Raw genomic sequence first — 14,806 nt, 5'->3', positions numbered from 1 at the left:
TCATCAAACAAGATCAATGTGGTGGCAATGTCACTGCCCTTTCTTTTTGGAATCCATCATCAAACAAGATCAACTTGGTGGCAATGTCACTACCCTTGCTTTTTGGACATTGCCACCATGTGGTTTTTGTTTAAATATATATATATAGATATATATCTATATATATATATATATATATATATATATATATATCCAAATTGAAATAAAATATTTTTAGAATTTTATATATCATATAGTTATATTTTAATTATAAAGTGTTGATTTGTAATAGAAATCATTTTTGGCCTAGCTATCAAAATACTTTTTGACATAGCTATCAAAATACAAACAACTATCTAATTAAAACGTTGCACTAATTTACAAATTTTGATACACAATGTCCAACAATTAGTTAAGCTACTCAAGTTTTTTGTTTTTTTGGAGATTTACAATTTCAATTATTTTTTGGTCCTTTCTTTGTTCATGTGTTGAAAATTCTAATTTTACCTCTTGGTCTCCATTTCTAAGTTTTGTGGCATTGAGCTATTTATCTCAACATGCATTGATTCTACAAATCCTCTCATCAATCTTGATAAAACTTTATTCTAGGCTAAGAAATTGTCAAACCATTCATTAAAAAACAGTTTTTGAGATAGATGAATTTCTTTCTTTATAACAATTCTTTAATTTCCTTCTTGGAAATCAAATTTCTTGATGTTGTTGATGATGATGATAGTGGTTACCATCCACTGAGACTAGATTGGTTTATCAGACCTATAATTTTCTTAGTTTTTAATTGTTTGGCTTCTCGTCTTTCTTGGCGAGATTGATGTTGTAGCTTTCCTTTTTTTTCTCTATGATCTTCCAACTTCATTTATCTTGCATCTCTTTCATCTCTTCTGGTTCTTGGGACATTGGTGTCTTAGCTTCGCGATCTACTGTGTTCATCCTTTTGAAGATAGTTGGAGAAGAAGTTTGGTCTAGGAAATCTGCTTTGCTGTTAAATGAAGATTTATTTTGTGCGGTATTCGAATCCTTATAACTATTGATGCTTGAGGGGTTATCGAGTTCACTCTTTTGTTGTTGGGCATGGCTTTCTCCTTGCTTGTCTTGAGAGTTGTTTCTTTCTTGCTCAATTTCTTGTGATTCAAAGTTTTCTCTAGAGTATTCTTCTTTGATGACAGTGTAATGTTCTTTTTGTGCTCCTTCCCACCATGTAGATCTGTGGTGGTTTTTTCTAGTAGATTTTTTCTGGGAGGCTTTTGGGCAATTTTTGGCTAGATGACCTGTCTCAAAGAAGGATCGACATCGGAAGAGGACACTTTCATAATCGAGCTTCTGGTTCCACACATAGTCTTAACTTGTTAGGTTTATTTCCACTGGGAATCTGGTGCTGAAGTCCATTTCCACGCAAATGCGTGCATAGGTGGTTCTGGAATATTCCTCTGTTTCTGTGCACATGAAGTAAAATTTCCCAATTGCATTTCGAATGGCTTTTAGCGAGGAGAGATTCTAGAGATGCAAGGGTAGGCTTGGCAATCTCACCCAAACTGGTGCTGAGGTTATGATTGTTGTTGAGGGATTGAATGATGGGTTCCATGGCTTGATGAATAGGCCTAAGTTTTCCCAAAACCAAGGGCCGGAATCTAGAATACATTGTCTGCTTTCAGGATTTTCAAAATCTACTATACAGAAACCCCTAGCACAGGGGTAGATATTAATTTCATCAGAAATGACAGGCTTCCATACGTCTGAGATCCAATTGTGGAGAGTTGTCAGCCACGGCCAAAAACCATTGAACCAACACAATTTCAGAAAACTTCAAAGCCTCATCGAGTGAGGCCTGGACCACTTGGACAGTGGGAGTTGGGGCTTCACTGACGATATGGGTAGGAGCTTGCCCTCCAGAAGTGGACAGAACTGAGCCAACAACTATTTTCGTGAAGCTGGGAGCCATATTTTACTTCCGTAGAGCCCTAGCTGCAGATAAGGCAGAAGATTAGATCTAGATCTACCCGCAAAATATTAGATCTAGAACCCTGCCGCAGAGTTAGATCTAGATCTAGCCACAGAAGATTAGATTAGAACCCAACCACAGAGAAATAAGGTAGAAGATAAATCCACCTTACTCCCACGAAACTGGAAAAAAAAGACAATGGAGCTGTCGCACCCCAGCCCCCTCAACTCCCTTCACAACAGAGAAGAGATCTGGACTATGAAACCAGAAGAGATCTGGACTGTGAACCGGAAGAGATCTGTGGAAGAGATCTGGAATGTTGAAAAACCGAAAGAGATCTGGAATGAATCAATAGTGTGACTGTCTCATGTAATTCTTTTAAACACCAGTCCCAGCGACGACGAACCGAAGCAGCAGGGCTGCGGCCCTAGAACCCAGCCGCAGAGAAAAGAGATCTGCGGCCCTAGAACAAATTATTAACTCTTATTAGATCGCCTCAACTCGCCAGAGATCTACGGAAAAACAAATACACCAGTCCGAGGCAGCACGGCTGCGGCCCTAGAACCTAGCCGTAGAGAAAAGAGATTTATGGAAATACTATACATCCACGGGATCTACGGAAGAGATCTGGAATGTTGAAAAACCGAAAGAGATGTATGAGAAATGTGCGAGAAATCCACTTGTATTCATACCCATCTCAAGTTTCAAGTTTAAATGCACCAGATCCAAATGCAATCTACAAGTAAGAACCTATCAAAGTGATTGCATAAGCTTGTGCACCGTGGCCATAGATTAGATATGAGATACAAGAAATAACCAACAAGGAATTTGTATTGAGTTATGATACATTCTCACTGACAATTAAGTCTCATTCAAATGAACATTGTAAATAATTGTTAAACCATTCCTTTTTTATTAGTTTTTGATATAGATTTTCATCCTTAAATTTTCTTGACAAGGAAATTTATAGACAAACCCTCTTATGGCACATACAAGTAAAGAAGTGGGGGAAAATCATGACAAATAAATCCACCTATTAACTCAAAACTATAGTATCAAAAGGGATGAAATGCATGGGAAGGTCAAAGATCTCAACCACCATAACAATAAATAGTTGGGTACATCATTCAATTGAAAAAAATACTAATGCAAGGAGAAAAAGACAACAACGATATTTGAATAGGACATATGTTATGCAAGTAGTTGATAATGACAATGATAGTATGATTTCTTAAAGGGTGGAAAAAGGAAAAGATGTGTAGTTAAGCTGCAGGTACTATGGGAGTGTCAATAATGTGATTCCTACACATCCTTGATCCAAGACTTAGTTAGTGTTCTAGATGTATTCAATTTCCAAAGTACCCAACTGCTAAGAAGTTTTTATACAAAGTTTTTATACAAATTACAGATGCCATACATATTAGAGATAAGAATAGAAATAGTATCCTTAGGAAGATTTGTTCTTACCTTGTGGCAAGGAATTGAAACAAACTTCTATGATGGCTTTGTGGGGACCATTGTGCTCACAACTTCTAAAAAAAAAAACTATCTTGAAGCCATGGAGAAGTAATAAATTACTCTCAAAAACTCTATTGTAGGTGGAGACATGATAATTAGGGCCAACACATGTAATAATATGATTAAAAAAAGTGATAAAAATAAAGCCAAAATATTGCACAATAATCTTAACAAATTGTAAGTGCCTTCATAATTACTTTTGCAATTTATAATATATTATCAATCAACAATAACATCTTTGAGCACATAAATATATTCCCCTTTCTAAGACCTATAAAACCTATAATATGTATGTAATTTAATTTTTTAGAAATAAAGGACATATATAAAACTAATCAAATTTCCAAGTGATATAATAATATTTTCTTAATAAAAATTTATAAATATTCTACAGGATAAATTTAATAGTTAATGTTAAAAGGGACTCCTCCTTTAGGTCTATATTCTATAAAAGCCAAAATCAAATTTATAATTTAAAGATAAAATAATTTAATATTTATATAAGATTATACATTAAAATATTTTTTTAAGAGTTGGAATTTAAAAATAGAATAATTTCATAATTATATTATACATGAAAATAGAGATTTTAACCATATTTACTGAGGCAATTTTCCCTTCGCCGAACCAACCTAGTAGGGTATCTTGAGAGGGTTAGAGGTAAGGGAAATGTTAGTGATCCGTGCCACTTGGGGAAGGAAAAGTGAGGTTTGAAATGTGAACTAAGCATACTTCCCCTAAATCAATAGGAGGAAAGGCACCGCGAAAGTAAATAGAGCCCAAGGGAACCCTCGAGCAGCTCTACATTTCATCCTATTTTAATTGTGTAAAAGATTTAATTTTTTTATCCGTTAATGACATCAAAAAAAAAAAATTTGCATGTGCATAAAAACAGGGCATCCAAAAATCACTGAATGTGATTCAATCACTACTAAAATCATTTTCGCCATACAAATAAAAATAATTACATCATAGTTCCAACAATTTATTGTTTATGTTTATCTTCTACATGTACAATTTCCAATTTCAACTATATATAGTAACTAGTTTCCAATGTCAATTTTTAAGGGGAAAATGAAGTACAGGGTTGGGACACTTTTTTATTGTTTGTATCTTTTTACAGTACAGGCATATAGGTGACGCCTCCAGAGATTTGAACACGGGTGGTACTCTTTACAAATCTATTCCAAACACCAAAACTCCAGAAGCCGAATTGGTAATGGGATTTTTTTTTATTGCTTATATCTTCGTACACTACAAGCGTATATGTAATATCCCTCCCCTTAATAATAAATAATAATTAAAAAAAATTAATAATAGAAATAATAAATAAATCACTTAATAATAAATAAAAAATAATAAATCATAAATGTTAAATAATAAATGATATTAAAAATATATACAAAGAAAATAAATAAAAATAGTAATAACCATACTCAAGCTCTAAATAAGAATAAATAGAAATAAAACAAGAAAAATATCAAAAAGAAGGAAATATAACAAGAAAGCTAAAAATCAAAAGAAAAATAAAGAAATAAAACAAGAAAGCTAAAAATCGAAAGAAAGTTGCATGTAGACACATGGAGTGTGTGCATGTGATTCCCCTTCCAATGTTTGTACTATTTAATAGATGGTGAGGAGGATGGGAGGCATTCCATCTTTCCGAGATTCTATCTTTCATTCTCTTGGGAGAATGGTGTTCTAAGACATAGGAGTCACTGGCAGTAGTACGTTGATTGAGGGCCCGGGGTGGCCAGTTGTAGCAAATCCTTACACAATTGAGCCTACGGTTGGGTGGAGAGTCGTCCCCAAAACCTTGTTGCGGCAAGCCTACTTCTACCACAGGTAAGCACTATTCATTGTTGAATTTAATTACATGTTTATTTGGCTAGGTAAGTGCCACTCTGATTTAAATTTAATGTTAATTAGAAAAGTCAATTAGATATTTATTTTTGGATTGTTACATATGGTATCAGAGCATGGCTCAACCATTAGGACCTATGGGCATCAATATATATCTATATATATATATATATATATATATATATATATATATATATATATATATATATAGATATTTAGGATATTTAACTTGACTTGTTTTTGGAAGTTACAGGATGTTTACTTTCCTACGAATAATTTCCACGGCAACTGAACTTTGGAATCAGGGTTTCTAGATTTCCGCAATTTTTTATTTGTTTTTATTAATTTGTTAGCCATTTTTTACAATTGTTTGCAGGTTCTACCACAACATAAACCGAGTGGTGTGTGTTTTTATTATAAGCATCAGATAAAGCTAATTTTTTTTTTTTGTTCATTTATTTATTTTTGGTAATCGACATACACTTTCCCCATCTGCTTGTCTTGATATTCCATCAGTGGGGCGATATCCATGAATCCTCTAGTCTTATCTATATCGACAACCATTTCTTTCGAGAAACTCCAGTATCTATTGTTCTGCCTGGCATATGGGTGATATCGACCATTGGTTCCAAAACCTTTCGTCCCTCTCCCATAAGCTTCCCTAATACATGATGAGCTAGAACTATAACCATCAACATTGGAACCGTAACCATAACCTGTAGCTCCACAGCCACCAATCATCCCACTATCATACCCACCAAAGCAATATATAACTATTCAAATAAACAATTTGCGGTGAAAGAATGAATTTCTAAGTGATTTGATTTGCTTTGCGGATAGGAAGGACTTCTTTGAGTTTTGTTGCGTAAGGGAGTTCTTTTTGTAACTTCTTTTGCAGGTGACAGATTTCCTTAGGGCATATGTGCTACTTGTTGTCAAGAATCCTTCTAAAGTCTTCGACCCTCATCAATGGTGCACTCTTTATGATTTGTTTACGGAGGGTTTATGGCTATGGTTTATTTTGGGATTCATTGGGTTACTTTGTTACAATGTGTAGAGAATTAACGCATCTTTGAAAGAACTCTATCATTAAACGTTGATTCAGTCAATACAATTTCTAAAACAATTGATCCCTGCGGTTATCTTCAAGGTCGAAGCTTATGAGGGTTTGAAGGAAAATTAGACATTGATCTATTCTGGAATGGTTTTGGGGCTTGAAAAAATTGGATTTCATTTGGTTTTGAATTTATTTCCGCAAGTGGCCTGAAGAAGGTTGAAATTGTTCTTGTTGGACTTTGTGACTTCTTTTTACAGGTGTCACTGAAGCATGTTATGGGCACAAGTTCTGGAAAGCACTGGCCCTCTGTTTGTTGAATCATTTGTGCCTTTGTGACTATCCTAGCACAAACTTGTTTTGGCATTAAGCTGCAACCTACTGGTATTGAAACTTATTGGTTTGGATCTGGTTCAAATTTGGTATATCCTAAGAGGCATCCACTTGGGCAGTTGTGCACTCCTCTTTAACCATGCCTAGCATCCAAAATCTCAAAACCCTTCGCCATAAGGCATAGGACGAACTCCATATCCATGGACCATTGTATCATTAATTTTATCAACATTTTCGCCTTTGCATTTTATGTTATTCCTCTATTTGATTTGATGGCTAAATTCATCTCTAGATGCTCACTGTGGTTACCAACGAAGACCAAGTTTACGTATCAGTCTAATCTCCATGAAATTTGAGAAGAAATCATTATTAATCCATGTAGAAGACATGGGCATAACATTTCTGTGTGCACAACTCTCTGATTTCTTTTTACATATTCCATGAGGTTAAATCCAGGGGCTCTACCCCATATGCAATTACTTGTTTGATCATTTACAAGGTTCTGTTTCATATTCAAATATTCATTTGGTCTTTCTGTAAAGTTTAGTGCCATACCGTACACTGGGATATTGAATACCTTCATCGAAAACCATGGGATTTACTCGTTTTGGAATTCTGAGAAGGTAAGTGTCAGAAGTGGGATTTGAACCCACGCCCTCTTTTGAAGACCAGAACTTCACAATATTCGGATTATCCAACTGCTTCATAATTGATATCTCTCTTAGAACATTTGTCATTGCAGTTTCTGAATGAGTTATTCTAATCTTACAGAGTCGTACCTTTGCCAAAGGGAATCGCTCCTACTTCGATACTTTTCTTAGAATTGCTTCTCAGCAGTGATGGACATGTAAAAATATGTGATTTCAGTGTAAGCCACAAATATAATTGGATTTATAGGGTTTAGGGTCATGAGGTTTAATTATTGTTAAGGTTTATATGGTTTATTTGGCAGAGATTCAATAAATTCACAATATGAGAAAAAGAATATTTAAAGGAACTCTAAACTTATTAATTTGGGATTCTTTTAATAGATTTAATTTGGATTTATTTTGGCATAAGCCATACCTGTGGAGGTCGAAGATGAGCTGAAATTCGAGCAATGCGAAAGCTGGTAGTCTGCTCCGAGCACTGCATATTCCTCGTTGATTTTTTTCTCAAGAAATGTTACCAGTCTCAAGAATCTAGAGATAAGATTTCATACCATGATAATGGCTTATGTTATCCCCTTCTTATATGGTTGCCATTATGCCTTGGGAGCACCTGATCATTCAACAGCCACTCCATAACATTTTCCTAACAATTATCTCAACATCAGGAACCAAAATAAAATTAAAACGTAATGGGATTGTGCCATGTTGTTGTCTATCTTTCCAAGGGAGAATAGATTCAAAGGAATATTACTTAGCATCCTGGCTCACTCGGGTAAATTCATCCTTAACTTTCTTCTGTTCATTTATAATTTCATATCTTACTGTTTATTGTATTTCAATGGATGTAGGTTAATGGCAGAAAAGAAGAAATGAAGAGGTCAATATCAATCTCTAAGTACCACATGTTAACGGTTGGGTTATCCATTTGTTTTAATTATTTATTTGGAACAATAAAATAAAAATTTTACATTCAATTTAAAATAAGAAAATTGATTATAATTTAATTGTTATATTAATAGTAGGGATCATTTACCATTGTAAGAATAATTTGCTATTATTTATGATTGTAAAAATAATTTGCTAATAGTTAATAATAAGGCAGTTTCTATTTCTATTAAATATTTTCTGGCTTTTCACACTTAAAATGTGCTTATAATAATTTTAAATCGACTTCTCTCTCAACTCTAGAAAGATTTGAATCTGGATGGATAGAATAACAATTATTCCATTCAAGATAAACCCAATTGATACCTATTATATTTTTAGGTGAATGAAAATTTTAAGATATTTTGGTGATTTCCATAGTTTATTTAATTAAAGATTTGCGCTATAGTGCTTCAATGCCTAGAGAGTATGGGATTTTTATAATATTTCATACCTTGAGACTATGGAATTTTTTTTTTTATTGATCTAAAACTTTGTTATAGTGTTTTCATTTTTAAAGTACCGGGAGGGTTTTACCTAACTAAAAACTTAAAAAATAAATAAATAAATTTAATATGTCTTTTATCAATTAGAATTAGAATTTTTTTTTGTTTTATAAATTTTTTGATAAAAATGGTATTTCTTAAGAATTTTGGGATAATTGTTTTTTAATAAATTGACAAACAATGAAAGATGGGTTAAAGTTGTAGAAAATGGGAAGGTTATCTAATAGATTACTTAATGAAAGTAGATTATCTATTCACAAATTTCACGAATTCATAATCTCTTCCCAAACTGAACACGAATCTTTCGAGTCATTCGGCTCTCCTGCTCAGTTCTTTTTTATTCCCCAGGAACGTATATGTTCCCTTCACACCAAGCTTGCCCTTTCCGTTCTGTTTACGGAAGATTATAATCAATTTATAAAAGACCGAGATCTCCGAAGGGCTCTTCCAGCAAAAGGGATTTGCAGTTATCAAGAAAGTTTTATGTTGTTTTTGTTTCCCCTTTTCTCTCCTCTTCTTCCCTCATGAAAATTGAATCATTCCATTCAATCAATTAATTTGTGCCTCCTCCTTTTTGTTCTATCGAATAAATTCCCTTCTGTTTAGGTCGTCAGTTCAGCATTGGAACTAAAATTGGATGACAGATTGGGACTATTTTTCAGTAAATAGATCAAATTATTCCATTGATATGAATGTTATATATTGGATCAATCTCCAACTATGCCTTTGAATCCATCTCATCTTGACACAGCGGTGGAAAGAATACCCAGTTAGTTGTGCTTAGACTTCAAACAATTCAGCTTTAACCATTCTAGTGGTCTTCCCTCATTGGTTGTTATAAACTAAGAGTTCATTTCCAAATCAATTACGAAATTCTATAGTTCTTCGCTATTCCCCATTTGGAAGTAATTTGTTGAGATTATGCACTTTTCTATCTCCAAAGTGAAGCTGGTTGGGCCCAGCCATATTATTCGAATATACAACTCGCACACACTCCCTTTCCAAATAGGTCAGTACACTAAGCACCACACTTGAATTTATTATATTTGTTTCTAAAATATTGGTATTTGATCCGAAACCCCTAGCGGAAGGCCAATAACTCAAGGAAATGAAAGGATCAATTAAATTTTTCATATGCTCTCCCCTCATAGATAAGGATATGTTCTACAGAATTTTGTTATTTTCTTATTTGATCCTATCTAGTTTTGGATAATAATATTTGGGATACTTAACTTAGTCCTAGGTCTTTTATAAGGATAAAAAGAATTTGCTTGCCCTATCCACTACCTTCCCTGTCGCACGCGTCATGAATCTTTCCGACCGAAGTATAGTTATAAGAAGAATAATTCATTTGCTAATTATTCAGATTAGCCTCTCCTGCAGTCTAACAAGTAAATTAATGGAGAAATACTAATGTAATGACGAGGTGTAGGGATCTTTTTTTTTTCCAGGATTAAACAAAGGGATTCGCAAATAGAAGCGCTAGGGCCACAACTAATCCATAAATAGTTAAAGCTTCCATAAGAGCTAAACTTAGCAGTAAGGTACCTCGTATTTTACCTTCTGCTTCTGGTTGTCTCGCAATACCTTCTACAGCTTGGCCCGCAGCAGTGCCCTGGCCAACGCCAGGTCCAATGGAAGCAAGCCCTATAGATAATCCAACAGCAATAACGAAAGTAGCAGAAATTAAGGGATCCATGGTAATCTCCTCTTACTAAGGTTGGGAAATAGTTGATAATACGAGAGTTTCATCTATTGAGTGTTCACCAATGGTAAAATTATGGAACGATTTCTTCTGAACAACTAAGAACAAAAATATTTATTGATGATATCAAAGTGATAATATCAACGAATAGGGTATCCCTTACGCAAATATTTCATCATAAAAAGATTTATTCTTCATAATATTCAAAATAAAGATTCCATTTTATTGGGCATGTGAATTCTTATCACGGAGAGAGAATAGATAGCGTAAGAGCCTATAAGTCATTATATATCAAATCTATATATGTGATATTAATCCATATAATCTATAAGGCTTATAATCAATATAAATCGATTAATATATGAAACGAACTATATACAAAGTAAACACGTTTGAAAAAATCCTCCCCTTAATGGGAACACAAATTTAATCGTTCTATGCTGGTACATTCTTTACTCAAACAACTCCGATTAGTGAACCTGTTCGATCCTATTATCATATTTCTATAGAAATGGACCAATCAGATCCACTCTATCTAGAGATCTAATGGACAGAAGTAGTTAACTGATCTTAAATCTTGTTACCAAGCTCTTTTTACTAAGAAATCGGATTTGCTTCTACCATAGATATCAAGTCATGCATTGGTACGATACTTAGAAAATATTCTGTCTGATTGGACAGTGATTTAATGATGACCCTCCATGGATTCACCTATATAAGCTGCAGCTAGAGTTGCAAAGATCAAAGCTTGAACACCGCTCGTAAATAATCCCAGGAACATTACAGGTAGAACTATTAAAGGTACCGGAGAAACAAGAACAGCAACTACCAATTCGTCAGCTAATATATTTCCAAAAAGTCGAAAACTAAGTGATAAAGGTTTTGTAAAATCTTCTAAGATGTTAATTGGTAAAAGTATTGGCGTTGGTTGAATATATTTACCAAAATAACCTAACCCCTTCTTTGTAAGACCTGCATAGAAATATGCTACTCATGTAAGTAAAGCTAGAGCAAACGTAGTATTAATATCATTTGTAGGTGCGGCTAACTCCCCCTAAGGTAATTTTAGAACTCCCTGAGGAAGAAGAGCACCTGACCAGTTAGAAACAAAGATAAATAGAAACATAGTTCCAATAAAGGGAACCCAGGGACCATATTCTTCCTCCCCAATCTGAGTTCTAGTCAAGTCCTGAAAAAAATCAAGAATATATTCAACAAAATTTTGACCACCGATAGGAATGGTTTGTGGATCTCGAACAGCTATGGTAGCTGAACCTAATAAGATAGCAATTACAACCCAAGAATTTATAAGTACCTGTCCATGAACTTGAAACCCCCCTATTTGCCAATAAAAATGTTGACCCACCTCCACACCGAATATCTCATAGATATGATTCAGTGTGCTAATAGGAGATTGTACGATATCCATATCCATATTACCCCCTTGTAAAGATAAACTTAAAGAAGAAAATAAATTATTTTTGTCAAATGAGAGATTCCTCAATTATTTCACTCTCATCAGAATTTTTGATGTCACGAGATAATAAAAAGGGTATTCCATTAAGAATATTTTTCAATTTGGAGCAGCCAACCAAATAAATAAATGAAATTCCCTCTTACGAGATCTTGGATGGAATAGCAGCCAACTCAGTAAATCCTTAGGTCCTCCCCCCCCCCCCCTTTTTTAATTTTTTTATCTTTCTATTAGCCCTTCATATAGCTATAATGACCTTAATGCCCTTCCTTCGCAAATTGCTGACGTTAATCTGTTCAGGATCAATTGGATTGAAGCTATACCATCATCATTGGCTGGAATTGGGATATCCACGAGATCTGGATCACAATCTGTATCAACCAAGAAAATTGTCGGAATACCCAAAGTTCTACATTCCCCAAGAGCAATGGATTCTTCTCGTTGATTGGTAATTATAGCAATATCGGGTAAGCTTGTCATATATCTAATCCCCCCACTACTACAATTGGTCTAATTGTCTCTTGAGAATAGCTGCTTTTTTTTTTGGAAGTTGAATGAATCGTCCCGTATCTTGTTCTTTTTTAAATCCTTGAACTTCTGAAGTCTCGTCTCTGTAGTAGACCAATTATTTAACATACCACCAAGCCATTTTCTATTTACATAATGACATCGAGCTTCTGTAGCAGCTGATGCTACTAAATCAGTTGCTTGATATTTCGTACCGACTATCAGGAATTGTTTTCCTCTACCTGCTATATCAAACAACAAATCACAAGCTTCTGATAAAGAACGAGCAATTTTAGCCAGATTTATAATATGAGTATCTTTACACTCTGTAAAAATGTAAGGTGCCATCTTAGGGTTCCATTTCCTAGTTTTATGCCCTAAATGAACTCTTGCTTCCATCATCTCTTCCAAATCAATGTTCCAATATCTTTTGCTCATTCTCGTTCGCTTTCCTCCCCAAAATAGCGAAATAAAATGTATCGTAATATCTAATTATTCCAACGGAATCAATTACATCTCAAAGATTGCCTATTTGTCTAGTATGTGATAGAAACGTTCTCACTCATAGAATATTTGATATTCTTCCTATTATAGAAGAGATATTCATGAACATAAAAACAAATCTATTTCTCAAGACTATTTTAATTGATGTTTTAATATATTGTGATATTTGTGAGAATTGTCTTGAAAGGAAAAAAAATCTACTTTGTCATGATGAAATAAAATGTCCTTCACTTTGTTGCTAAATAGATTCCTATTCCCTATTCTTGGATCTATTCCGTTTCGTTTCCCTGAACGGTGAATATGTTGCCCAGTACCAGCAGGTATCATCCCCCCGAGAATAACATTTTCTTTCAAGCCTTTCAACCAATCGATACAACCTTGTAGAGCAGCTTTAGCTAAGACCCCATCAGTTTCTTGGAAACTCGCTTTGTATATAAAACTTTGAGTATTCAGAGATGCCCTTGTTATTCCTAATAACATGGTTTGATAGTAGATTGCCTCTTCCAGAGCACGATCCATTCTCTGTGCTCGTGATAATCCATTGATTTCCCCCGTTGAAAAAACATTAGTCGTTCCATCTTCTAAAATTAAGACTTTCGATATCATTTGGCGTACAATAACCTCTATATGCTTATCACCAATTCGTACTCCTTGGGATCGGTAAACTTTTTGAATCTGATTGACCAAATGAATCTGACTTTGTTCCATAGTTATCCTAGCGCTTATGAATAACCCCCAAAGACTTCCAAGAAATCTTGTCATATCTCCAGTCCAATTTTCAAAACTTTCTTTCAGATTCATCGATATTGAATTATTCAAACGGGCTTCTGACAATTGTTCAACTTTAGGAAGACCTTGAATTATATCACTGGATTTGAACCTTTCAAATATCAATGTTATCAATGTATCTCCTTTGTCAAGAATTTCTCCATAATGACTATGGACAGTCGCTTTTCGAGTAGCCAAATAAGGTTTAGCTGATCTAATGACTAAAGATTCCTCATCAACTGCTATAATTTGACTAGATTCGGGGAGTGGTTCATCCTCAGATATCCATACACTTTCATGAATCAATTGTCCAAGACTAACTACTGGAAATGTTTTTCGCAGAATTTGGATTCGGATGAGGAAGAGCACCAATTTGGACCCAATAGATTGGAAATGATGTTCCTGCACGGATCGAAATGATAAATTATCATATTTTCGTCCATGAAATAATATTTAGGTACTTGGAAAGTATTGAAAGAATTGTGGAAAATGGAATGTTTCTTTGATAATACTTTTTATAAGTTAGAAAATTGGAGGATGGAAAACGGTTGGTTATACTATGTAAATTACCCAAGAGACCTGAAAATTCAATGATTTTTCTCATAGGATCCTTTCTATTTGATTGATTTCCCGTATCATAACATTTAGAATCATTGAATAGAACGATTCGAAAATAGTCGGATGGTGATAGAACCATAAAAGTTCCACTGTCTTCTTCCCCATTAGATAATGAACAAATAGTTCCTTGATGCTTACTAATTAATTGACTCGCCCCATTGGAAGATAAAAGATTATTGTGGTCCAAATTGTTATGGAACATCAAATTTGGACTTGTTTTATTGTCCCTTCTCCCCATGAAAAAAGGGGGGTATTTCATCAAGCTAATTTGAACCATATTGTTAACGATCTTATTTGTTCTTACTGAAATAAGAGAAACATAAGCCTCAGATTCTATAGAATCTATTTGTTCCCAATCAAATCCTATACAAGTTCAAACCAATGGAATAATTATATCACTCATTACTTGGATTCGTTCACCATCTTCATACGAAATAGAATAGCTA

The sequence above is a fragment of the Pinus tabuliformis genome, chromosome 1_2 (assembly GCF_031772625.1).
Source record: "Pinus tabuliformis cultivar Carrire ecotype Pingquan chromosome 1_2, CPIR1, whole genome shotgun sequence".
NCBI classification, from domain to species: domain Eukaryota; kingdom Viridiplantae; phylum Streptophyta; class Pinopsida; order Pinales; family Pinaceae; genus Pinus; species Pinus tabuliformis.
The sequence above is the reverse complement of the archived record's forward strand: the minus strand, read 5'-3'. Positions refer to the sequence as shown.